Raw genomic sequence first — 27,115 nt, forward strand, 5'->3', positions numbered from 1 at the left:
TTGCTTCCGGAGGCTTCTGGGGACCGCATCACAGACTTGAGAGGGATCTCACTCGCAGAGGCTTCTATGGACCGCATGACAGTCTTCACTGGGGTCTCACTACCGGAGGCTTCTGGGGACCACATGACAGTCTTCACTGGGGTCTTGCTTCCGGAGGCTTCTGGGGACCGCATCACAGACTTGAGAGGGGTCTCTCTACCGGAGGCTTTGTTGGACCGCATGACAGTCTTCACCGGGGTCTTGCTTCCGGAGGCTTCTGGGGACCGCATGACAGTGTTCACCGGGGTCTCACTACCGGAGGCTTTGTCGGACCGCATGACAGTCTTCACCGGGGTCTTGCTTCCGGAGGCTTCTGGGGACCGCATCACAGACTTGAGGGGGGTCTCACTCGCAGAGGCTTCTATGGACCGCATGACAGTCTTCACCGGGGTCTTGAGAGGGGTATTGCTGCCGGAGGCTACTGAGTTCATGTCGGGGGTACTTGGGATTGCTACGCCCTTAAATCGTATACATTCTTCGTCTTCCTCAAGCAGAGCAGCAGTGGCATTCTGCTTCCTGGGTTTTAGACCCTGTTTTAGCCTGGAGCGCAGGGTCTTCACCTCATCAATGAGGGCATCCTTCTGAGCCCTCAATGCCACATTGTCCAGCCTCACCTGCATGCAGTCCTCTTCGTCACACTCGGTATGTGGGGAGAAGGGTGGAGGGTGCACCGGGTATTCCTCCTCATTGTCTATATCCAATGATGTAGCCATTCCAATGATGGGATTAGTCTCTCGGAGGTCATGGAGCAACTGCAGGGCCACACTATGCTTCAGCCTTGCCATGACCTGATGTGCCTCATCTCGGGAGAACTCAGGGTGGTCACGAGTTACATGACGGTGTAGTTTCCTCCCAGCATACGAACACCCTGTGATGGGACAGGGTTTGGTCCGAACATTTATTCTACCACTGGCCATTTTAAGAATGATGCCTCTTTCATCCAGGTTCCGCACTGCATGTTTGTGCTTAAGGTGCTTATTCAAAGCCAGATAGCGGAGGCTGCACACCGGGCATTCGGTCAACATCCTTCCAAAAACACACACAATGAATTATATTTAAATGGTTTTCTGTTTCTCCGTTTATATGCGTTAGCCAACTGCTGATTGCAACCATGGGTCCGATGCTTCAATGCAGGGAACACGGACCAAGGGGAGGACTTGGGTTACCACCTGGTTAAAATGGTCCCACCTCCGCACCAACGCGACTGGCGATGGGTCCGATACATTGATTGTTTTTTGTTTCATGGTTCTGCCACGAACTCACAAGACAGTTTTGGGTACAAAACGTGGGGGTAACAGTACCTCCGGGCGCTCCGTCCCGCTCCGGCTTTCGCCGCAGCGGGGGGAGGAGGCATTGAACCCCTCGCACCTGCCCCCGGAGGAGGCAGGGGAGTCAGGTACCCGGAGGCGCACGGTGGACGGCCAGGGCGAGACCGCCACACCGCACTGGAGTCAGAGTTCCGAGTTTTTCGAGCCAGGTCCCGGTGAAACGCAGTACGGAGCACCCGGCAGGAACCTCCAGCAGACCCCCCCGCGCGGTTCCCTCGTCCCTCGGAAGAGGCGGAGAGGTGGGTGTTTTTCATCTGCTGGCGGACTGCCGGGGAGAACGTGCTGCTCGGGAGCCAGGCTCAGAGTTAGTGGAAGTGAGAGCCCGTGCACCTGCCTTTTACAGCAGGCACGCGCTGGTATCGGGGTGGGGAGAGAAGGTAGATGCAGAGGCTGCAGAAACAGCCAGAGCCTTTCCCCTCTAACACACCCCTCATTTGGTTCATGAGCACTGGGCAGAGTCCCCTGTCAACTCTCCTTATATTCCTCCGGAGACCAGTTGGGAAATGGCAGCATCCCACTTCACCTGGTAGACCAATATCGTTAAATGAGCTCAGTAATGTACTGCACAACATCACATGGGTAAAATGAGCTATATCATGCACTGCAAAATCACATTTGGTTTATTTCCAAAAAGCCTGGAAAAAACACATATCCATCATGTCCTGTAAAATATCATTCTTTGTTTATGTCCGCTCCAGGATTACCCGTAGTTTGGATGAACCGACCGCCAAGCACCGGAAGCTGGACCCGGGGAGGAGGCCCTCCGATGGCGGGTCAAAGTTGATGATACCGCAGCTGGCTGGACACTAGCCGTAGAAGAACACCTGGGCGGGACCAGGCATGTCCCTCTTTGCAGACAAGCATATGTGCTCCCAGGAGCAGAGTCAATCACACAGTTTGGAGGAACCGACCGCCTAGCACCGGAAGCTGGACCCGGGGAGGAGGCCCTCCGATGGCGGGTCAAAGTTGATGATACCGCAGCTGGCTGGACACTAGCCGTAGAAGAACACCTGGGCGGGACCAGGCATGTCCCTCTTTGCAGACAAGCATATGTGCTCCCAGGAGCAGAGTCAATCACACAGTTTGGAGGAACCGACCGCCTAGCACCGGAAGCTGGACCCGGGGAGGAGGCCCTCCGATGGCGGGTCAAAGTTGATGATACCGCAGCTGGCTGGACACTAGCCGTAGAAGAACACCTGGGCGGGACCAGGCATGTCCCTCTTTGCAGACAAGCATATGTGCTCCCAGGAGCAGAGTCAATCACACAGTTTGGAGGAACCGACCGCCTAGCACCGGAAGCTGGACCCGGGGAGGAGGCCCTCCGATGGCGGGTCAAAGTTGATGATACCGCAGCTGGCTGGACACTAGCCGTAGAAGAACACCTGGGCGGGACCAGGCATGTCCCTCTTTGCAGACAAGCATATGTGCTCCCAGGAGCAGAGTCAATCACACAGTTTGGAGGAACCGACCGCCTAGCACCGGAAGCTGGACCCGGGGAGGAGGCCCTCCGATGGCGGGTCAAAGTTGATGATACCGCAGCTGGCTGGACACTAGCCGTAGAAGAACACCTGGGCGGGACCAGGCATGTCCCTCTTTGCAGACAAGCATATGTGCTCCCAGGAGCAGAGTCAAACCCGCAGTTTGGAAGAACCGACCGCCAGAGCACCGGCACGAAGCCGGGCCGGCGGAGGCCTTCCGATGGCGGGTCACGTTTGCCATTCGATCAATGTCTTTGCAGACAAGCATATATGTGGTTGTTACGCAGGATCAAATAGGTAGTTTGATGAAGTAGGGTCCTGTGCCCGGAGCAAGGCCAATTGCTGAATGCCGCAGCCGACTAAGGCCGCTATGCCACAGTGGAGGATGAGAGAAACAGGTGTTTGTTTTGCATTCCGCGGCAAAGAGGGGAGGTGGAACTTCCACCCCGCTACGGAACCTGTGGTGGGACCCCTGAGTCAGACGGTTCGTCTTGGAAACGCTTCATATCGGTCGGCCTGGGAGGTAAGAGACACGCAGGGTAACGGACACGCAGGGTTACCCCCACGCAGCCCACGCAACACGGAGGAGGCAGGGGAGTCTGGTACCCGGAGGCGCATGGCCGCAACACCGCACTGGAGTCAGGGTTTCGAGTTTTTCGAGCCAGGTCCCAGTGAACGCAAGACTCCAGCAGGAGCCTCCAGCAGACCCCCCCGACGTTTCCCTCGTCCCTCCCGGCCATCAGAGTCGAACCCGCAGTTCGGAGGAACCGACCGCCAGAGCACCGGCACGAGGCCGGGCCGGCGGAGGCCCTCCGATGGCGGGTCACGTTTGCCATTCGATCAATGTCTTTGCAGACAAGCATATATGTGGTTGTTACGCAGGATCAAATAGGTAGTTTGATGAAGTAGGGTCCTGTGCCCGGAGCCTCCAGCAGACCCCCCCGACGTTTCCCTCGTCCCTCCCGGCCATCAGAGTCGAACCCGCAGTTCGGAGGAACCGACCGCCAGAGCACCGGCACGAGGCCGGGCCGGCGGAGGCCCTCCGATGGCGGGTCACGTTTGCCATTCGATCAATGTCTTTGCAGACAAGCATATATGTGGTTGTTACGCAGGATCAAATAGGTAGTTTGATGAAGTAGGGTCCTGTGCCCGGAGCAAGGCCAATTGCTGAATGCCGCAGCCGACTAAGGCCGCTATGCCACAGTGGAGGATGAGAGAAACAGGTGTTTGTTTTGCATTCCGCGGCAAAGAGGGGAGGTGGAACTTCCACCCCGCTACGGAACCTGTGGTGGGACCCCTGAGTCAGACGGTTCGTCTTGGAAACGCTTCATATCGGTCGGCCTGGGAGGTAAGAGACACGCAGGGTAACGGACACGCAGGGTTACCCCCACGCAGCCCACGCAACACGGAGGAGGCAGGGGAGTCTGGTACCCGGAGGCGCATGGCCGCAACACCGCACTGGAGTCAGGGTTTCGAGTTTTTCGAGCCAGGTCCCAGTGAACGCAAGACTCCAGCAGGAGCCTCCAGCAGACCCCCCCGACGTTTCCCTCGTCCCTCCCGGCCATCAGAGTCGAACCCGCAGTTCGGAGGAACCGACCGCCAGAGCACCGGCACGAGGCCGGGCCGGCGGAGGCCCTCCGATGGCGGGTCGCGTTTGCCATTCGATCAGTGAGAAATCAGAAGAGGAAGGGGGAAGAAAAAAGACTAACTTGTCTTTTTGGAGAACCATCAAAAATGGGTGAAAATGAAAAAATGTATCCGAGAATAGTGCCCCATAAGGCGGGTAAAGTCCCCTGTCAACTCCCCTCACCTTCCTCCACACTCTGAAAAAGTCAGAGTTATTTTTTGGAGAACCATCAAAAAGGGCTAAAAGTGTTGAAATGTATCCGGGAATAGTGCCCCATAAGGCGGGTAAAGTCCCCTGTCAACTCCCCTCACCTTCCTCCACACTCTGAAAAAGTCAGAGTTATTTTTTGGAGAACCATCAAAAAGGGCTAAAAGTGTTGAAATGTATCCGGGAATAGTGCCCCATAAGGCGGATAAAGTCCCCTGTCAACTCCCCTCACCTTCCTCCACACTCTGAAAAAGTCAGAGTTATTTTTTGGAGAACCATCAAAAAGGGCTAAAAGTGTTGAAATGTATCCGGGAATAGTGCCCCATAAGGCGGATAAAGTCCCCTGTCAACTCCCCTCACCTTCCTCCACACTCTGAAAAAGTCAGAGTTATTTTTTGGAGAACCATCAAAAAGGGCTAAAAGTGTTGAAATGTATCCGGGAATAGTGCCCCATAAGGCGGATAAAGTCCCCTGTCAACTCCCCTCACCTTCCTCCACACTCTGAAAAAGTCAGAGTTATTTTTTGGAGAACCATCAAAAAGGGCTAAAAGTGTTGAAATGTATCCGGGAATAGTGCCCCATAAGGCGGATAAAGTCCCCTGTCAACTCCCCTCACCTTCCTCCACACTCTGAAAAAGTCAGAGTTATTTTTTGGAGAACCATCAAAAAGGGCTAAAAGTGTTGAAATGTATCCGAGAATAGTGCCCCATAAGGCGGATAAAGTCCCCTGTCAACTCCCCTCACCTTCCTCCACACTCTGAAAAAGTCAGAGTTATTTTTTGGAGAACCATCAAAAAGGGCTAAAAGTGTTGAAATGTATCCGAGAATAGTGCCCCATAAGGCGGATAAAGTCCCCTGTCAACTCCCCTCACCTTCCTCCACACTCTGAAAAAGTCAGAGTTATTTTTTGGAGAACCATCAAAAAGGGCTAAAAGTGTTGAAATGTATCCGAAAATAGTGCCTCATGAGGCGGATTGAGTCCCCTGTCAACTCCCCTTACCTTCCTCCAGAGCCCAGTTCAAAAACTTTAAGTTTGGTAAGAACCATGCTGGGGGGTCTCCAGGCAACAAAATGTATCCGAGCCAAAGTGCACATACAGCGGATGAATTCCTCCATGAAGTTACACAGCCGTTTTTTTTCTGAGTCCTCTCAAAAACCGGGTTTCCGATTTCGTGCAGAAGGTAGCTTGTAAAACATGAACGGTTTTTTACAACGGAGGAGGGGAAGTCTGGATTCCCCTCTCCGTTGTACCTTGCAACGGGGTAGGGGAAAAGTGTTCGGCGCTTCGTCCCGAAGCGCCGAACACTTTTCCCCTTCTCCAATTTTTCAGATCCCCTCTCCCATGTAATTTTAAAAGTTCATTTTTTGATTATTTTAACATATAATTGACCGTTTTCTTTCATTTTTTTTTCATTCCACGGGTGGGGGCCTATGGCAGGCTGCCTATGAGCTCCCAAATTTGGCCCGGATCATCCGGGATTTGTGGGATAAGCTCCATAAACTGACAAAGTCATCCAAATATGTCGCTTTTATCGCCCAAAGATATATCATGCAAATACATTAAAATAGTAAAAGGTACAATTGTGCTCGGCATTAACCGGAATTTGATTTATATAGCCCCCAAAAAATAATTAAAAATCATTTTCGTGGGGAAAAGTGTTAAAACGCCTGATTAAAGCATTTGCGGGACCCCAGCGAGCTCCAGACTATGTGCATTGTGTCGGGGACCCTGGAGAATGATAAAACACATCATTTAAATACAAAAAACACCATTAAAAGTCACTTTTAGGGGCAAAAAACAGCCTCTGTCCACTTCGTTAACAAAGTGATGGGGAAAAGGACAAAATCGTGATTAAAGCATTTTGCGGGACCCCAGCGAGCTCCAGACTAGTTTCATTGTGTCGGGGACCCTGGATAATGATAAGACCCATCATTTAAATGCCAAAAACACCATTAAAAGTCACTTTTAGGGGCAAAAAACAGCCTCTGTCCACTTCGTTAACAAACTGATGGGGAAAAGGACAAAATCGTGATTAAAGCATTTGCGGGACCCCAGCGAGCTCCAGACTAGTTGCATTGACTTGGGGACCCTCCACAATGATAAGACCCATCATTTAAATGCCAAAAACACCATTAAAAGTCACTTTTAGGGGCAAAAAACAGCCTCTGTCCACTTCGTTAACAAAGTGATGGGGAAAAGGACAAAATCGTGATTAAAGCATTTTGCGGGACCCCAGCGAGCTCCAGACTAGTTTTATTGTGTCGGGGACCCTGGAGAAATATAAAACCCATCATTTAAATGCCAAAAACACCATTAAAAGTCACTTTTAGGGGCAAAAAACAGCCTCTGTCCACTTCGTTAACAAAGTGATGGGGAAAAGGACAAAATCGTGATTAAAGCATTTTGCGGGACCCCAGCGAGCTCCAGACTATGTGCATTGCGTCGGGGACCCTGGAGAAAGATAAAACACATCATTTAAATACAAAAAACACCATTAAAAGTCACTTTTAGGGGCAAAAAACAGCCTCTGTCCACTTCGTTAACAAAGTGATGGGGAAAAGGACAAAATCGTGATTAAAGCATTTTGCGGGACCCCAGCGAGCTCCAGACTAGTTTCATTGTGTCGGGGACCCTGGATAATGATAAAACACATCATTTAAATGCCAAAAACACCATTAAAAGTCACTTTTAGGGGCAAAAAACAGCCTCTGTCCACTTCGTTAACAAAGTGATGGGGAAAAGGACAAAATCGTGATTAAAGCATTTTGCGGGACCCCAGCGAGCTCCAGACTAGTTTCATTGTGTCGGGGACCCTGGAGAAATATAAAACCCATCATTTAAATGCCAAAAACACCATTAAAAGTCACTTTTAGGGGCAAAAAACAGCCTCTGTCCACTTCGTTAACAAAGTGATGGGGAAAAGGACAAAATCGTGATGAAAGCATTTTGCGGGACCCCAGCGAGCTCCAGACTAGTTTCATTGTGTCGGGGACCCTGGAGAAATATAAAACCCATCATTTAAATGCCAAAAACACCATTAAAAGTCACTTTTAGGGGCAAAAAACAGCCTCTGTCCACTTCGTTAACAAAGTGATGGGGAAAAGGACAAAATCGTGATTAAAGCATTTTGCGGGACCCCAGCGAGCTCCAGACTATGTGCATTGCGTCGGGGACCCTGGAGAAAGATAAAACACATCATTTAAATGCCAAAAACACCATTAAAAGTCACTTTTAGGGGCAAAAAACAGCCTCTGTCCACTTCGTTAACAAAGTGATGGGGAAAAGGACAAAATCGTGATTAAAGCATTTTGCGGGACCCCAGCGAGCTCCAGACTATGTGCATTGCGTCGGGGACCCTGGAGAAAGATAAAACACATCATTTAAATACAAAAAACACCATTAAAAGTCACTTTTAGGGGCAAAAAACAGCCTCTGTCCACTTCGTTAACAAACTGATGGGGAAATGGACCAAATCGTGATTAAAGCATTTCCGGGACCCCAGCGAGCTCCAGACTAGTTGCATTGTCTTGGGGACCCTCCACAATGATAAGACCCATCATTTAAATGCCAAAAACACCATTAAAAGTCACTTTTAGGGGCAAAAAACAGCCTCTGTCCACTTCGTTAACAAAGTGATGGGGAAAAGGACAAAATCGTGATTAAAGCATTTTGCGGGACCCCAGCGAGCTCCAGACTAGTTTCATTGTGTCGGGGACCCTGGAGAAATATAAAACCCATCATTTAAATGCCAAAAACACCATTAAAAGTCACTTTTAGGGGCAAAAAACAGCCTCTGTCCACTTCGTTAACAAAGTGATGGGGAAAAGGACAAAATCGTGATTAAAGCATTTTGCGGGACCCCAGCGAGCTCCAGACTATGTGCATTGCGTCGGGGACCCTGGAGAAAGATAAAACACATCATTTAAATACAAAAAACACCATTAAAAGTCACTTTTAGGGGCAAAAAACAGCCTCTGTCCACTTCGTTAACAAAGTGATGGGGAAAAGGACCAAATCGTGATTAAAGCATTTTGCGGGACCCCAGCGAGCTCCAGACTATGTGCATTGCGTCGGGGACCCTGGAGAAAGATAAAACACATCATTTAAATACAAAAAACACCATTAAAAGTCACTTTTAGGGGCAAAAAACAGCCTCTGTCCACTTCGTTAACAAAGTGATGGGGAAAAGGACAAAATCGTGATTAAAGCATTTTGCGGGACCCCAGCGAGCTCCAGACTAGTTTCATTGTGTCGGGGACCCTGGATAATGATAAGACCCATCATTTAAATGCCAAAAACACCATTAAAAGTCACTTTTAGGGGCAAAAAACAGCCTCTGTCCACTTCGTTAACAAAGTGATGGGGAAAAGGACAAAATCGTGATTAAAGCATTTTGCGGGACCCCAGCGAGCTCCAGACTAGTTTCATTGTGTCGGGGACCCTGGAGAAATATAAAACCCATCATTTAAATACAAAAAACACCATTAAAAGTCACTTTTAGGGGCAAAAAACAGCCTCTGTCCACTTCGTTAACAAACTGATAGGCAAATGGACAGAAGGGGGAACACGGCCCAGCCGCTGCTCCGCTGCTCCAGACTATGTGCATTGTGTCGGGGAGCCAGGTCAAACCCCTCCATGCACACCGCCAGAACCAGAACCTCACGACCCTGGTGACCTTAAAGGTGTTTGTCTTTGTTTGTTTTTGTACTCCACATAGACAGGCAGGTGTTCAGCACCGCGGGCCCGCTGCTGCTGCTGCTGCTGCTGGAAGGTGGAACACTTTGAGTCTTTTTATTTTCTCTTTTCTCCCTGCTCCTGCACACACCTTTTGTTCCCCTCCTCTGCCTTACACATCCTCCCACGCTCGAGCACTCCTCACTCGGACTAAACCCCTCCATGCACACCGCCAGAACCAGAACCTCACGACCCTGGTGACCTTAAAGGTGTTTGTCTTTGTTTGTTTTTGTATTCCACATAGACAGGCTGGGGTTCAGCACCACGCACAGAGCCTACCCGCTACCTCCAGGGCGCATCACCACATTTTACAAGCCAGGAAAGGTGCATGGATCCTGGGTAAACATTGATTAAGTGTTTTTAAATGTGTGGAACAGTGTTTTGTCACTTTCAAAACTCTCCTGTCATTGACCGGAGAATTTGGGTCGATTTTGTATTCAATCTGGCCATTAATATTCCAGTGAGACGAAGTACGTACATTGACCGGAGTGATCCCATGTTAATGTTGTCCAAATACCGGAACATTCCCTAACCGTCCACCGTGCGCCTCCGGGTACCTGACTCCTCCGGGGGCAGGTGCGAGGGGTTCAATGCATCAAATGAGGGGTGTGTTAGAGGGGAAAGGCTCTGGCTGTTTCTGCAGCCTCTGCATCTACCTTCTCTCCCCACCCCGATACCAGAGCGTGCCTGCTGTAAAAGGCAGGTGCACGGGCTCTCACTGCCACTAACTCTGAGCCTGGCTCCCGAGCAGCACGTTCTCCCCGGCAGTCCGCCAGCAGATGAAAAACACCCACCTCTCCGCCTCTTCCGAGGGACGAGGGAACCGCGCGGGGGGGGTCTGCTGGAGGTTCCTGCCGGGTGCTCCGTACTGCGTTTCACCGGGACCTGGCTCGAAAAACTCGGAACTCTGACTCCAGTGCGGTGTGGCGGTCTCGCCCTGGCCGTCCACCGTGCGCCTCCGGGTACCTGACTCCTCCGGGGGCAGGTGCGAGGGGTTCAATGCACCAAATGAGGGGTGTGTTAGAGGGGAAAGGGTCTAGCTGTTTCTGCAGCCTCTGCATCTACCTTCTCTCCCCACCCCGATACCAGAGCGTGCCTGCTGTAAAAGGCAGGTGCACGGGCTCTCACTGCCACTAACTCTGAGCCTGGCTCCCGAGCAGCACGTTCTCCCCGGCAGTCCGCCAGCAGATGAAAAACACCCACCTCTCCGCCTCTTCCGAGGGACGAGGGAACCGCGCGGGGGGGTCTGCTGGAGGTTCCTGCCGGGTGCTCCGTACTGCGTTTCACCGGGACCTGGCTCGAAAAACTCGGAACTCTGACTCCAGTGCGGTGTGGCGGTCTCGCCCTGGCCGTCCACCGTGCGCCTCCGGGTACCTGACTCCCCTGCCTCCTCCGGGGGCAGGTGCGAATGGTTCAATGCCTCCTCCCCCCGCTGCGGCGAAAGCCGGAGCGGGACGGAGCGCCCAGAGGTACTGTTACCCCCACGTTTTGTACCCAAAACTGTCTTGTGAGCTCGTGGCAGAACCATGAAACAAAAAACAATCAATGTATCGGACCCATCGCCAGCCGCGTTGGTGCGGAGGTGGGACCATTTTAACCAGGTGGTAACCCAAGTCCTCCCCTTGGTCCGTGTTCCCTGCATTGAAGCATCAGACCCATGGTTGCAATCAGCAGTTGGCTAACGCATATAAACGGAGAAACAGAAAACCATTTAAATAGAATTCATTGTGTGTGTTTTTGGAAGGATGTTGACCGAATGCCCGGTGTGCAGTCTCCGCTATCTGGCTTTGAATAAGCACCTTAAGCACAAACATGCAGTGCGGAACCTGGATGAAAGAGGCATCATTCTTAAAATGGCCAGTGGTAGAATAAATGTTCGGACCAAACCCTGTCCCATCACAGGGTGTTCGTATGCTGGGAGGAAACTACACCGTCATGTAACTCGTGACCACCCTGAGTTCTCCCGAGATGAGGCACATCAGGTCATGGCAAGGCTGAAGCATAGTGTGGCCCTGCAGTTGCTCCATGACCTCCGAGAGACTAATCCCATCATTGGAATGGCTACATCATTGGATATAGACAATGAGGAGGAATACCCGGTGCACCCTCCATCCTTCTCCCCACATACCGAGTGTGACGAAGAGGACTGCATGCAGGTGAGGCTGGACAATGTGGCATTGAGGGCTCAGAAGGATGCCCTCATTGATGAGGTGAAGACCCTGCGCTCCAGGCTAAAACAGGGTCTAAAACCCAGGAAGCAGAATGCCACTGCTGCTCTGCTTGAGGAAGACGAAGAATGTATACGATTTAAGGGCGTAGCAATCCCAAGTACCCCCGACATGAACTCAGTAGCCTCCGGCAGCAATACCCCTCTCAAGACCCCGGTGAAGACTGTCATGCGGTCCATAGAAGCCTCTGCGAGTGAGACCCCCCTCAAGTCTGTGATGCGGTCCCCAGAAGCCTCCGGAAGCAAGACCCCGGTGAAGACTGTCATGCGGTCCGACAAAGCCTCCGGTAGTGAGACCCCGGTGAAGACTGTCATGCGGTCCCCAGAAGCCTCCAGAAGCAAGACCCCGGTGAAGACTGTCATGCGGTCCCCAGAAGCCTCCGGAAGCAAGACCCCGGTGAAGACTGTCATGCGGTCCGACAAAGCCTCCGGTAGTGAGACCCCTCTCAAGTCTGTGATGCGGTCCCCAGAAGCCTCCGGAAGCAAGACCCCGGTGAAGACTGTCATGCGGTCCGACAAAGCCTCCGGTAGTGAGACCCCTCTCAAGTCTGTGATGCGGTCCCCAGAAGCCTCCGGAAGCAAGACCCCAGTGAAGACTGTCATGTGGTCCCCAGAAGCCTCCGGTAGTGAGACCCCGGTGAAGACTGTCATGCGGTCCATAGAAGCCTCTGCGAGTGAGATCCCTCTCAAGTCTGTGATGCGGTCCCCAGAAGCCTCCGGAAGCAAGACCCCGATGAAGACTGTCATGCGGTCCGTAGAAGCCTCCTGTAGTGAGACCCCTGTATGCCAGAAGACCTGTGCGTCTGTCTCCAATAAGCTGAAAGCTAATCTGGCTAAGGACTGGCCCTCTTCCCAAAATCAATGGTGCACTGGGAAGGGACTGCGGAATACCATGCGTGAAATCACGTTGCCTAAAAGCATGGAGACGTACATTCAAACATACAGAGGTCATTGTGAGGGTCTTGCACCGACAGTAAAACGGAAAGAGAATTGTATGTCCAATGTCAGCCGGATAAAGAACTTCATAGTATTCATGGCCCATGGTGTTGACCGGCTGTCAGACTGGCTGTTTCTAAAAGACACAAAGAGGGTCCGTGGCTGGAGCAAGTATATTTCAGAGTCCGGCCGGACAGTCACAACATCGCTGTTGTTCCTGAAGACTGTGAACCATTTCCTGAGGTACTTGTCTGCATCAAAGCTCCGGGGGTGCAGGCTCACCCAGTCTGATATGACCAACATCATCAGAGAGGTGAAAGCCAACATTAACGATTTGAAAAAGTCTGTCACTCTCCACCAGTTTAAGGTGAAGAGGGACAAGCTGGATCGTCTGCCGAGCCAGGCCGAGCTTCTCGCCGCCATGGCGGCCGCTGATAAGCGCATCCCTGATCTCCTTGACCTGATGGCTAGCAATCCGACCTCAATCACCCAGTACCTGCTATATGGCTATCTAACCCTCCATTGGAGCCTCCTGTATGGCCACCGTCCGGGTGTGTACGCAAACATGACCAACACGGAGGTCTTTGAGGCGGACAGAAGGGGCACTGCTGAGGGCTACATCATCCACATGCAGGATCACAAGACTGCCAAGACATTTGGTGAAGCACAGCTGGTGCTTACAATAAAGGAGTTTAGCTGGGTCATGCGGTGGATGGGGATAAAAGAGGGCTTGTCGGGTCCTCAGAATGAATTCTTCCTTTTCACATCGGGGAAGCAGGCTTCCAAGAACCTGAACGCTCACTTGAAGAGGGCTTGGGCTGATGCTGGGCTAGAAACAGCCGTCACCTTCACCATCTTGCGCACTGCCCTGGCTTACAATATCAAGCATCACCAAGATCCAGAAAGCAGGTCGATTCTGGCTAGGTTTATGTGCCACGACGTAAGCACTGCAGACCGGTTCTACGCGAATTCGCCGGGAATAAAGGAGGCATTGAAGATCCGCTCCATGTTCAGGGCGGCGGCAGCAGCTGCAGCAGCATCATCATCAGATGGAGGTCTACCACCGTCAGCTACCTCCGAAGAGGATTCAGGGGCGGAGAGCAGTGATACCTCTTATTCAGGACCGATTGATACTCCTGATAAGGGGAAAGGGGCCGTGGACTCAACCTTTTTTCCCCGGTGCACTGTACAAGTTAGACGGCTAATATGGCCCCCAAGCCCCTGTTAATCATGTTGTAATCATGTTGTTATTATGTTTATTTTGTATACTGTTTTTGTAAAAATGGTGTGATAATTAAATAAAAAAAATAAAAAAACATTAGTATAACCTTGAAGGTTCCCAGGGGCAAATACAGTGCCAGGTATCAGACTATTTAAACAATGTGTACCAATGATTAAGACACCTTCCCCGGCTTGTAAAATGCTTTGATGCGCCCTGGAGGTATCAGACTATTTTAAAAAACTTTTCCCTGCCTTTCAAACACGTATCCCTGGGTGTTTTAGCCTGTCATTTTGCAGGATATAATTTAACATGTAACCTCTCCTGGAAATGGACATATTCTGTGCATTTCCAGGAGAGGTTCCATGTTAAATTATATCCTGCAAAATGACAGGCTACAACTCTCTTCCATACGTTTAAAAACACTTTTCCGACTATTTTAAAAAACTTTTCCCCGCCTTTCAAACACTTGTTCCTGGGTTAAAGCCTGTCATTTTGCAGGATATAATTTAACATGGAATCTCTCCTGGATATGGACATATTCTGTGCATTTCCAGGAGATGTTCAATGTTAAATGATATCCTGCAAAATGACAGGCTACAACTCTCTTCCATGTGTTTAAAAACACTTTTCCCGACCATTTAAACATTATTTCTGGCTTGTAAAGTGCGGTGATGAGCCCTGACAGTATCAGCCTATTTAAAGGGTTACCAGGAGCATGAGAATATCCTCCAAAGAAGGGGTGGTAGTGTCATGAATAAGGCCGAATATGTATGCCGATGTGCCTACGGTAAAGCACCGCAAAATCCACCCCTTTAGGGTAACCAGGGGCATGAAGTTATGTAGGGTGTGAACATCTGGGTTTAGTCCGTGGGGGAGTGCTTAAGTCCGGGGGCCCGGGGTCTCACGGTGCACGAGGTTATGGAAGTGCCACTGTTGCCGGATGTCCTTAGTCCGTCCTTTGGGGCTCTGTCAGGGGCTACAGAGAGGTGGTTTTCCCGGTCCCTCTCCTGGAGGTATGAAATAACCTGAGCTCCATGTGAGGGAGCCGTGCTGGAGCTGCTTAGTCCATCCTTTTGTGGTCTGTGAGGGGCTAATGAGAGGTGTTTTCCCCGGTCTATTTGATGGAAGTCTGACACGAGCAGAGTGTGCATGCTTTGAAACTAATCCACCCACGCTTAGCATGCTATTTTAGGGTATAAATCGTACCTTGTCACCATGCACTGTGCTCCCTGGGACAACGCGCCCTCCTGTGGGGACACATGAGAACTGCACTCAAATCACTTTGTGCTTTTTAAACAGTTTAACATATTTTTTTCCACATTTAAAAAACGCTTTCTGCCCTGGAAATCATTTCTAATCATTATTACCGTTATGGAGGGGCTGCAGGAACACTTTCCCCGCCTTGTAAACATTTATTCCTGGTTAAAATAATCAATTTGTTCCACCTGCTTTCTGTCAGCACCTATGCGGCTGTCGGATTAACACAGATGAATGCACTTTTAACACTCACGCAGCCAGAATTCCTGCTCTTTTCCTGGGTTACAAAGTGAGGTGACGCAGCCTGTCCTCTGAGTCTCCCCGCCTCTCATAGACTTATTTCTGGGTAAAAAAAGCCATGTGCTCCCCCCCCTTGATCTCTGCATGTGTGTGTGCCTGTGAGTCTGTGGCTACTGTCCACATGCCCGCATTATGAGGCACTATTTTCGGATACATTTTCTCATTTTCACCACTTTTCATGTTTTTATTATGTATATTGTTATATTATTATTATTATTATTATTATTATTATTATTATTATTATTATTATTATTATTATTATTATTATTATTGTATATATGTATACTGTGTATACTGTTTTTGTAAAAATCATGTGATTATTAAATAAATAATAAAACATGAATATAACCTTGAAGGTTCCCAGGGGCAAATACAGTGCCAGGTGTCAGACTATTTAAACAATGTTTACCCAGGATTCAGACACCTTTCCTGGCTTGTAAAATGCGGTGATGCGCCCTGGAGGTATCAGACTATTTTAAACAACTTTTCCCCGCCTTTCAAAAACTTGTTCCTGGCCTATAGCCTGTCATTTTGCAGGATATAATTTAACATGGAACCTCTCCTGGAAATGGACATACTCTGCGCATTTCCAGGAGAGGTTCCATGTTAAATTATATCCTGCAAAATGACAGGCAACAACACTCTTCCAGACGTTTAAAAACACTTTTCCGACTATTTTAAACAACTTTTCCCCGCCTTTCAAACACTTGTTCCTGGCTTATAGCCTGTCATTTTGCAGGATATAATTTAACATGGAACCTCTCCTGGAAATGGACATATTCTGTGCATGTCCAGGAGAGGTTACATGTTAAATGATATCCTGCAAAATGACAGGCTACAACTCTCTTCCAGACGTTTAAAAACACTTTCCCCGACCATTTAAACATTATTTATGGCTTGTAAAGTGCGGTGATGAGCCCTGACAGTATCAGACTATTTAAAGGGTTACCAGGAGCATGAGAATATCCTCCACAGAAGGGGTGGTGGTGCCGTGAATAAGGCCGAATATGGATACCGATGTGCCGACGGTAAAGCACCGCAAAATCCACCCCCTTTAGGTTAACCAGGGGCATGGAGTTCTGTAGGGTGTGAACATCTGGGTTTAGTCCGTGGGGGAGTGCTTAAGTCCGGGAGTCCGGGGACTCACGGTGTGCAAGGTTATGGAGGTGCCCATGTCAGGGACACATGCTGGAGGTCTGTGGTCCGTCCTTTGGGGGTCTTGGAGGGGCCACAGAGAGGAGATTTCCCCGGTCTCTGTCCTGGATGAGTGAAATAAACAGAGTCTCCATGTCAGGGACACATGCTGGAGGTCTCTCTCCCGAGAGTGGACGTCCATTGCCTGTAATTTGGTCTAACATTAGGTCTGTCACTTTGGCTAACCGCACCACTGTCTGTCGTCTCCCGCAAGTGGACATCCATTGTCACTTTGGCTAACCGCACCACTGTCTGTCGTCTCCCGCAAGTGGACATCCATTGCCCCTAAATAGGGTTAGGGAATGTTCCGGTATTTGGACAACATTAACATGGGATCACTCCGGTCAATGTACGTACTTCGTCTCACTGGAATATTAATGGCCAGATTGAATACAACATCGACCCAAATTCTCCGGTCAATGACAGGAGAGTTTTGAAAGTGACAAAACACTGTTCCACACATTTAAAAACACTTAATCAATGTTTACCCAGGATCCATGCACCTTTCCTGGCTTGTAAAATGTGGTGATGCGCCCTGGAGGTAGCGGGTAGGCTCTGTGCGTGGTGCTGAACCCCAGCCTGTCTATGTGGAATACAAAAACAAACAAAGACAACACCTTTAAGGTCACCAGGGTCGTGAAGTTCTGGTTCTGGCGGTGTGCATGGAGGGGTTTAGTCCGAGTGAGGAGTGCTCGAGCGTGGGAGGATGTGTAAGGCAGAGGAGGGGAACAAAAGGTGTGTGCAGGAGCAGGGAGAAAAGAGAAAATAAAAAGACTCAAAGTGTTCCACCTTCCAGCAGCAGCAGCAGCGGGCCCGCGGTGCTGAACACCTGCCTGTCTATGTGGAGTACAAAAACAAACAAAGACAAACACCTTTAAGGTCACCAGGGTCGTGAGGTTCTGGTTCTGGCGGTGTGCATGGAGGGGTTTGACCTGGCTCCCCGACACAATGCACATAGTCTGGAGCAGCGGAGCAGCGGCTGGGCCGTGTTCCCCCTTCTGTCCATTTGCCTATCAGTTTGTTAACGAAGTGGACAGAGGCTGTTTTTCCCCCCTAAAAGTGACTTTTAATGGTGGGTTTTGTATTTAAATGATGGGTTTTATCATTCTCCAGGGTCCCCGACACAATGAAACTAGTCTGGAGCTCGCTGGGGTCCCGCAAAATGCTTTAATCACGATTTTGTCCATTTCCCCATCAGTTTGTTAACGAAGTGGACAGAGGCTGTTTTTTGCCCCTAAAAGTGACTTTTAATGGTGTTTTTGGCATTTAAATGATGGGTCTTATCATTATCCAGGGTCCCCGACACAATGAAACTAGTCTGGAGCTCGCTGGGGTCCCGCAAATGCTTTAATCACGATTTGGTCCATTTCCCCATCAGTTTGTTAACGAAGTGGACAGAGGCTGTTTTTTGCCCCTAAAAGTGACTTTTAATGGTGTTTTTTGTATTTAAATGATGGGTTTTATCATTCTCCAGGGTCCCCGACACAATGAAACTAGTCTGGAGCTCGCTGGTGTCCCGCAAATGCTTTAATCAGGCGTTTTAACACTTTTCCCCACGAAAACGATTTTTAATCATTTTTTGGGGGCTATATAAATCAAATTCCGGTTAATGCCGAGCACAATCGTACCTTTTACTATTTTAATGTATTTGCATGATATATCTTTGGGCTATAAAAGCGACATGTTTGGATGACTTTGTCAGTTTATGGAGCTTATCTCACAAATCCCGGATGATCCGGGCCAAATTTGGGAGCTCATAGGCAGCCTGCCATAGGCCCCCACCCGTGGAATGAAAAAAAAATGAAAGAAAACGGTCAATTATATGTTAAAATAATCAAAAAATGAACTTTTAAAATTACATGGGAGAGGGGATCTGAAAAATTGGAGAAGGGGAAAAGTGTTCGGCGCTTCGGGACGAAGCCCCGAACACTTTTCCCCTCCCCCGTTGCAAGGTACAACGGAGAGGGGAATCCAGACTTCCCCTCCTCCGTTGTAAAAAAACGTTCATGTTTTACAAGCTACCTTCTGCACGAAATCGGAAACCCGGTTTTTGAGAGGACTCAGAAAAAAAACGGCTGTGTAACTTCATGGAGGAATTCATCCGCTGTATGTGCACTTTGGCTCGGATACATTTTGTTGCCTGGAGACCCCCCAGCATGGTTCTTACCAAACTTAAAGTTTTTGAACTGGGCTCTGGAGGAAGGTGAGGGGAGTTGACAGGGGACTCAATCCGCCTTATGGGGCACTATTCTCGGATACATTTCAACACTTTTAGCCCTTTTTGATGGTTCTCCAAAAAATAACTCTGACTTTTTCAGAGTGTGGAGGAAGGTGAGGGGAGTTGACAGGGGACTTTACCCGCCTTATGGGGCACTATTCTCGGATACATTTTTTCATTTTCACCCATTTTTGATGGTTCTCCAAAAAATAACTCTGACTTTTTCAGAGTGTGGAGGAAGGTGAGGGGAGTTGACAGGGGACTTTACCCGCCTTATGGGGCACTATTCTCGGATACATTTTTTCATTTTCACCCATTTTTGATGGTTCTCCAAAAAATAACTCTGACTTTTTCAGAGTGTGGAGGAAGGTGAGGGGAGTTGACAGGGGACTTTACCCGCCTTATGGGGCACTATTCTCGGATACATTTTTTCATTTTCACCCATTTTTGATGGTTCTCCAAAAAATAACTCTGACTTTTTCAGAGTGTGGAGGAAGGTGAGGGGAGTTGACAGGGGACTTTACCCGCCTTATGGGGCACTATTCTCGGATACATTTTTTCATTTTCACCCATTTTTGATGGTTCTCCAAAAAATAACTCTGACCTTTTCAGATTGTGGAGGAAGGTGAGGGGAGTTGACAGGGGACTTTACCCGCCTTATGGGGCACTATTCTCGGATACATTTTTTCATTTTCACCCATTTTTGATGGTTCTCCAAAAAATAACTCTGACTTTTTCCGAGTGTAGAGGAAGGTGAGGGGAGTTGACAGGATACTTTACCCGCCTTATGGGGCACTATTCTCGGATACATTTTTTCATTTTCACCCATTTTTGATGGTTCTCCAAAAAATAACTCTGACTTTTTCAGAGTGTGGAGGAAGGTGAGGGGAGTTGACAGGGGACTTTACCCGCCTTATGGGGCACTATTCTCGGATAAATTTTTTCATTTTCACCCATTTTTGATGGTTCTCCAAAAAGACAAGTTAGTCTTTTTTCTTCCCCCTTCCTCTTCTGATTTCTCACTGATCGAATGGCAAACGCGACCCGCCATCGGAGGGCCTCCGCCGGCCCGGCCTCGTGCCGGTGCTCTGGCGGTCGGTTCCTCCGAACTGCGGGTTCGACTCTGATGGCCGGGAGGGACGAGGGAAACGTCGGGGGGGTCTGCTGGAGGCTCCTGCTGGAGTCTTGCGTTCACTGGGACCTGGCTCGAAAAACTCGCAACCCTGACTCCAGTGCGGTGTTGCGGCCATGCGCCTCCGGGTACCAGACTCCCCTGCCTCCTCCGTGTTGCGTGGGCTGCGTGGGGGTAACCCTGCGTGTCCGTTACCCTGCGTGTCTCTTACCTCCCAGGCCGACCGATATGAAGCGTTTCCAAGACGAACCGTCTGGCTCAGGGGTCCCACCACAGGTTCCGTAGCGGGGTGGAAGTTCCACCTCCCCTCTTTGCCGCGGAATGCAAAACAAACACCTGTTTCTCTCATCCTCCACTGTGGCATAGCGGCCTTAGTCGGCTGCGGCATTCAGCAATTGGCCTTGCTCCGGGCACAGGACCCTACTTCATCAAACTACCTATTTGATCCTGCGTAACAACCACATATATGCTTGTCTGCAAAGACATTGATCGAATGGCAAACGTGACCCGCCATCGGAAGGCCTCCGCCGGCCCGGCTTCGTGCCGGTGCTCTGGCGGTCGGTTCTTCCAAACTGCGGGTTTGACTCTGCTCCTGGGAGCACATATGCTTGTCTGCAAAGAGGGACATGCCTGGTCCCGCCCAGGTGTTCTTCTACGGCTAGTGTCCAGCCAGCTGCGGTATCATCAAATTTGACCCGCCATCGGAGGGCCTCCTCCCCGGGTCCAGCTTCCGGTGCTTGGCGGTCGGTTCCTCCAAACTGTGGGATTGACTCTGCTCCTGGGAGCGCATATGCTTGTCTGCAAAGAGGGACATGCCTGGTACCGCCCAGGTGTTCTTCTACGGCTAGTGTCCAGCCAGCTGCGGTATCATCAAATTTGACCCGCCATCGGAGGGCCTCCTCCCCGGGTCCAGCTTCCGGTGCTTGGCGGTCAGTTCCTCCAAACTGTGGGATTGACTCTGCTCCTGGGAGCACATATATATGCTTGTCTGCAAAGAGGGACATGCCTGGTCCCGCCCAGGTGTTCTTCTACGGCTAGTGTCCAGCCAGCTGCGGTATCATCAAATTTGACCCGCCATCGGAGGGCCTCCTCCCCGGGTCCAGCTTCCGGTGCTTGGCGGTCGGTTCCTCCAAACTGTGGGATTGACTCTGCTCCTGGGAGCGCATATGCTTGTCTGCAAAGAGGGACATGCCTGGTACCGCCCAGGTGTTCTTCTACGGCTAGTGTCCAGCCAGCTGCGGTATCATCAAATTTGACCCGCCATCGGAGGGCCTCCTCCCCGGGTCCAGCTTCCGGTGCTTGGCGGTCAGTTCCTCCAAACTGTGGGATTGACTCTGCTCCTGGGAGCACATATATATGCTTGTCTGCAAAGAGGGACATGCCTGGTCCCGCCCAGGTGTTCTTCTACGGCTAGTGTCCAGCCAGCTGCGGTATCATCAAATTTGACCCGCCATCGGAGGGCCTCCTCCCCGGGTCCAGCTTCCGGTGCTTGGCGGTCGGTTCCTCCAAACTGTGGGATTGACTCTGCTCCTGGGAGCGCATATGCTTGTCTGCAAAGAGGGACATGCCTGGTCCCGCCCAGGTGTTCTTCTACGGCTAGTGTCCAGCCAGCTGCGGTATCATCAAATTTGACCCGCCATCGGAGGGCCTCCTCCCCGGGTCCAGCTTCCGGTGCTTGGCGGTCAGTTCCTCCAAACTGTGGGATTGACTCTGCTCCTGGGAGCACATATATATGCTTGTCTGCAAAGAGGGACATGCCTGGTCCCGCCCAGGTGTTCTTCTACGGCTAGTGTCCAGCCAGCTGCGGTATCATCAAATTTGACCCGCCATCGGAGGGCCTCCTCCCCCGGGTCCAGCTTCCGGTGCTTGGCGGTCGGTTCCTCCAAACTGTGGGATTGACTCTGCTCCTGGGAGCACATATGCTTGTCTGCAAAGAGGGACATGCCTGGTCCCGCCCAGGTGTTCTTCTACGGCTAGTGTCCAGCCAGCTGCGGTATCATCAAATTTGACCCGCCATCGGAGGGCCTCCTCCCCGGGTCAAGCTTCCGGTGCTTGGAGGTCAGTTCCTCCAAACTGTGGGATTGACTCTGCTCCTGGGAGCACATATGCTTGTCTGCAAAGAGGGACATGCCTGGTCCCGCCCAGGTGTTCTTCTACGGCTAGTGTCCAGCCAGCTGCGGTATCATCAAATTTGACCCGCCATCGGAGGGCCTCCTCCCCGGGTCCAGCTTCCGGTGCTTGGCGGTCGGTTCCTCCAAACTGTGGGATTGACTCTGCTCCTGGGAGCGCATATGCTTGTCTGCAAAGAGGGACATGCCTGGTCCCGCCCAGGTGTTCTTCTACGGCTAGTGTCCAGCCAGCTGCGGTATCATCAAATTTGACCCGCCATCGGAGGGCCTCCTCCCCCGGGTCCAGCTTCCGGTGCTTGGCGGTCGGTTCATCCAAACTACGGGTAATCCTGGAGCGGACATAAACAAATAATGATATTTTACAGGACATGATGGATATGTGTTTTTTCCAGGCTTTTTGGAAATAAACCAAATGTGATTTTGCAGTGCATGATATAGCTCATTTTACCCATGTGATGTTGTGCAGTACATTACTGAGCTCATTTAACGATATGGTCTACCAGGTGAAGTGGGATGCTGCCATTTCCCAACTGGTCTCCGGAGGAATATAAGGAGAGTTGACAGGGGACTCTGCCCAGTGCTCATGAACCAAATGAGGGGTGTGTTAGAGGGGAAAGGCTCTGGCTGTTTCTGCAGCCTCTGCATCTACCTTCTCTCCCCACCCCGATACCAGCGCGTGCCTGCTGTAAAAGGCAGGTGCACGGGCTCTCACTTCCACTAACTCTGAGCCTGGCTCCCGAGCAGCACGTTCTCCCCGGCAGTCCGCCAGCAGATGAAAAACACCCACCTCTTCGCCTCTTCCGAGGGACGAGGGAACCGCGCGGGGGGGTCTGCTGGAGGTTCCTGCCGGGTGCTCCGTACTGCGTTTCACCGGGACCTGGCTCGAAAAACTCGGAACTCTGACTCCAGTGCGGTGTGGCGGTCTCGCCCTGGCCGTCCACCGTGCGCCTCCGGGTACCTGACTCCCCTGCCTCCTCCGGGGGCAGGTGCAAGGGGTTCAATGCCTCCTCCCCCCGCTGCGGCGAAAGCCGGAGCGGGACGGAGCGCCCGGAGGTACTGTTACCCCCACGTTTTGTACCCAAAACTGTCTTGTGAGTTCGTGGCAGAACCATGAAACAAAAAACAATCAATGTATCGGACCCATCGCCAGTCGCGTTTGTGCGGAGGTGGGACCATTTTAACCAGGTGGTAACCCAAGTCCTCCCCTTGGTCCGTGTTCCCTGCATTGAAGCATCGGACCCATGGTTGCAATCAGCAGTTGGCTAACGCATATAAACGGAGAAACAGAAAACCATTTAAATAGAATTCATTGTGTGTGTTTTTGGAAGGATGTTGACCGAATGCCCGGTGTGCAGCCTCCGCTATCTGGCTTTGAATAAGCACCTTAAGCACAAACATGCAGTGCGGAACCTGGATGAAAGAGGCATCATTCTTAAAATGGCCAGTGGTAGAATAAATGTTCGGACCAAACCCTGTCCCATCACAGGGTGTTCGTATGCTGGGAGGAAACTACACCGTCATGTAACTCGTGACCACCCTGAGTTCTCCCGAGATGAGGCACATCAGGTCATGGCAAGGCTGAAGCATAGTGTGGCCCTGCAGTTGCTCCATGACCTCCGAGAGACTAATCCCATCATTGGAATTGCTACATCATTGGATATAGACAATGAGGAGGAATACCCGGTGCACCCTCCACCCTTCTCCCCACATACCGAGTGTGACGAAGAGGACTGCATGCAGGTGAGGCTGGACAAAGTGGCATTGAGGGCTCAGAAGGATGCCCTCATTGATGAGGTGAAGACCCTGCGCTCCAGGCTAAAACAGGGTCTAAAACCCAGGAAGCAGAATGCCACTGCTGCTCTGCTTGAGGAAGACGAAGAATGTATACGATTTAAGGGCGTAGCAATCCCAAGTACCCCCGACATGAACTCAGTAGCCTCCGGCAGCAATACCCCTCTCAAGACCCCGGTGAAGACTGTCATGCGGTCCATAGAAGCCTCTGCGAGTGAGACCCCCCTCAAGTCTGTGATGCGGTCCCCAGAAGCCTCCGGAAGCAAGACCCCGGTGAAGACTGTCATGCGGTCCCCAGAAGCCTCCGGAAGCAAGACCCCGGTGAAGACTGTCATGCGGTCCGACAAAGCCTCCGCTAGAGAGACCCCTCTCAAGTCTGTGATGCGGTCCCCAGAAGCCTCCGGAAGCAAGACCCCAGTGAAGACTGTCATGTGGTCCCCTGAAGCCTCCGTTAGTGAGACCCCAGTGAAGACTGTCATGCGGTCCATAGAAGCCTCTGCGAGTGAGATCCCTCTCAAGTCTGTGATGCGGTCCCCAGAAGCCTCCGGAAGCAAGACCCCGATGCAGACTGTCATGCGGTCCGTAGAAGCCTCCTGTAGTGAGACCCCTGTATGCCAGAAGACCCGTGCGTCTGTCTCCAATAAGCTGAAAGCTAATCTGGCTAAGGACTGGCCCTCTTCCCAAAATCAATGGTGCACTGGGAAGGGACTGCGGAATACCATGCGTGAAATCACGTTGCCTAAAAGCATGGAGACGTACATTCAGACATACAGAGGTCATTGTGAGGGTCTTGCACCGACAGTAAAACGGAAAGAGAATTGTATGTCCAATGTCAGCCGGATAAAGAACTTCATAGTATTCATGGCCCATGGTTTTGACCGGCTGTCAGACTGGCTGTTTCTAAAAGACACAAAGAGGGTCCGTGGCTGGAGCAAGTATATTTCAGAGTCGGGCCGGACAGTCACAACATCGCTGTTGTTCCTGAAGACTGTGAACCATTTCCTGAGGTACTTGTCTGCATCAAAGCTCCGGGGGTGCAGGCTCACCCAGTCTGATATGACCAACATCATCAGAGAGGTGAAAGCCAACATTAACGATTTGAAAAAGTCTGTCACTCTCCACCAGTTTAAGGTGAAGAGGGACAAGCTGGATCGTCTGCCGAGCCAGGCGGAGCTTCTCGCCGCCATGGCGGCCGCTGAGAAGCGCATCCCTGATCTCCTTGACCTGATGGCTAGCAATCCGACCTCAATCACCCAGTACCTGCTATATGGCTATCTAACCCTCCATTGGAGCCTCCTGTATGGCCACCGTCCGGGTGTGTATGCAAACATGACCAACACGGAGGTCTTTGAGGCGGACAGAAGGGGCACTGCTGAGGGCTACATCATCCACGTGCAGGATCACAAGACTGCCAAGACATTTGGTGAAGCACAGCTGGTGCTTACAATAAAGGAGTTTAGCTGGGTCATGCGGTGTATGGGGATAAAAGAGGGCTTGTCGGGTCCTCAGAATGAATTCTTCCTTTTCACATCGGGGAAGCAGGCTTCCAAGAACCTGAACGCTCACTTGAAGAGGGCTTGGGCTGATGCTGGGCTAGAAACAGCCGTCACCTTCACCATCTTGCGCACTGCCCTGGCTGACAATATCAAGCATCACCAAGATCCAGAAAGCAGGTCGATTCTGGCTAGGTTTATGTGCCACGACGTAAGCACTGCAGACCGGTTCTACGCGAATACGCCTGGAATAAAGGAGGCATTGAAGATCCGCTCCATGTTCAGGGCGGCGGCAGCAGCTGCAGCAGCATCATCATCAGAAGGAGGTCTACCACCGTCAGCTACCTCCGAAGAGGATTCAGGGGCGGAGAGCAGCGATACCTCTTCTTCAGGACCGATTGGTACTCCTGATGAGGGGAAAGGGGCCGTGGACTCAACCTTTTTTCCCCGGTGCACTGTACAAGTTAGACGGCTAATATGGCCCCCAGGCCCCTGTTAATCATGTTGTTATTATGTTTATTTTGTATACTGTTTTTGTAAAAGTGGTGTGATAATTAAATAAAAAAAACAAAAAAAACATTAGTATAACCTTGAAGGTTCCCAGGTGCAAATACAGTGCCTGTCATTTTGCAGGATATAATTTAACATGTAACCTCTCCTGGAAATGGACATATTCTGTGCATTTCCAGGAGAGGTTCCATGTTAAATTATATCCTGCAATATCCTCCAAAGAAGGGGTGGTAGTGTCATGAATAAGGCCGAATATGTATGCCGATGTGCGGACGGTAAAGCACCGCAAAATCCACCCCTTTAGGGTAACCAAGGGCATGAAGTTCTGTAGGGTGTGAACATCTGGGTTTAGTCCGAGTGAGGAGTGCTCGAGCGTGGGAGGATGTGTAATGCAGAGGAGGGTAACAAAAGGTGTGTGCAGGAGCAGGGAGAAAAGAGAAAATAAAAAGACTCAAAGTGTTCCACCTTCCAGCAGCAGCAGCAGCGGGCCCGCTCTGTCCGTGGTGCTGAACACCTGCCTGTCTATGTGGAGTACAAAAACAAACAAAGACAAACACCTTTAAGGTCACCAGGGGCGTGAGGTTCTGGTTCTGGCGGTGTGCATGGAGGGGTTTAGTCCGAGTGAGGAGTGCTCGAGCGTGGGAGGATGTGTAAGGCAGAGGAGGGGAACAAAAAAAAACGAATACAAATAAGTTAAAGTGTGAACCTCCAGCAGGGCAGGTGCTGCTGCTGCTGCTGCTGCTGCTGCTGCTGCTGCTGCTGCTGTGAAGGAGGACGAATATTGATGCTTGTGTTCGGACGGTAAAGCACCGCAAAATCCACCCCCCCTTAAAGGTGACCAGGGGCATGAGATTCTGCAGGGTGTGAACATCTGGGTTTAGTCCGTGGGGGAGTGCTTAAGTCCGGGGGCCCGGGGTCTCACGGTGCACGAGGTTATGGAAGTGCAGCAGGGCAGGTGCTGCTGCTGCTGCTGCTGCTGCTGCTGCTGCTGCTGCTGCTGTGAAGGAGGACGAATATTGATGCTTGTGTTCGGACGGTAAAGCACCGCAAAATCCACCCCCCCTTAAAGGTGACCAGGGGCATGAGATTCTGCAGGGTGTGAACATCTGGGTTTAGTCCGTGGGGGAGTGCTTAAGTCCGGGGGCCCGGGGTCTCACGGTGCACGAGGTTATGGAAGTGCCACTGTTGCCGGAGGTCCTTAGTCCGTCCTTTGGGGCTCTGTCAGGGGCTACAGAGAGGTGGTTTTCCCGGTCCCTCTCCTGGAGGTATGAAATAACCTGAGCTCCATGTGA

This window comes from Notothenia rossii (genome assembly GCF_949606895.1).
Source record: "Notothenia rossii genome assembly, contig: scaffold_25, whole genome shotgun sequence".
Taxonomy (NCBI): domain Eukaryota; kingdom Metazoa; phylum Chordata; class Actinopteri; order Perciformes; family Nototheniidae; genus Notothenia; species Notothenia rossii.